Source organism: Caretta caretta, chromosome 11 (assembly GCF_965140235.1).
Source record: "Caretta caretta isolate rCarCar2 chromosome 11, rCarCar1.hap1, whole genome shotgun sequence".
NCBI classification, from domain to species: domain Eukaryota; kingdom Metazoa; phylum Chordata; order Testudines; family Cheloniidae; genus Caretta; species Caretta caretta.
In genome coordinates, this window is record NC_134216.1 from 61,091,612 (window position 1) to 61,092,519 (window position 908).

Below are 908 nucleotides of genomic sequence, written 5' to 3' on the forward strand. Positions count from 1 at the left end.
CATGGTGTGGTCCAGGTATTTATAACTATGCCACAAGGGTTGGAATGTTTAGGAACTATTACTAGTCTGTTGCACTTTACTAAGACAGGTAATAAATAATAGGCTCTGGAGGGGGGAAATCTAGGCTGGGCAGCATGAACCGCTCTGACCTGGACTCCTAATCTACTAACATCAAGAAGTTTGGGGGGAAGTATTCCCCTTGCCTTTAGTGGGAGAAGAAACAGAGCTCCCTTCAGCAAGCAAGTGAATAGGGGAGTCTTCGTGCTCCCAGGAAAGGCTGGAGAACCACAAAATCTTCAGATGGATATAGGTTTCTGGTGCTCCTATTTCAGATTCCCTTGCATGGCAAATCCTTTCAGCAGCTAAGCAGAGAAGAGGGAGCTGCTTTCTCTCATGACCCCTCAGTTCACTACACCAACTATTAAAACGGTACTACAGGTTGAAGCTCTCTAATCCGGCACTTCCTGGTCCGTCAACATCCGTGGTCCAACATAGGCGCCAATTCCATCGGTGCTCCAAGGGTGGAGCACCTATGGGGAAAAATTGCCAAGCTCCCACCCTCTGCCCCTTCCCTCTGCACCTCTTGCACACTGGTGGCCCTTTACTTACCAACTCCTCCCCCTCCCAGCGCTTGCAAAGCGCTGCGAACAGCTGATTCACAGCCTGGGGCTACTGCAGCACCCCCTGCACCCCTACTTCCCACATCTATGGAGACCTGTTGGCACTTTGCATTGACCTCCTGTGGTTTGGCAAATTCTCTGGTTCGGTGCCGGTCAGGTCCCAAGGGTGCTGGACAAGAGAGGTTCAACCTGCATAAATTAGCCTCAGGAGGGTATCCTCCCCTAATGCTGCAAGGAAATGTTTGAGATTAGTCAGTTCCTACAGAAATAAAAATGGTGAGTAATGGG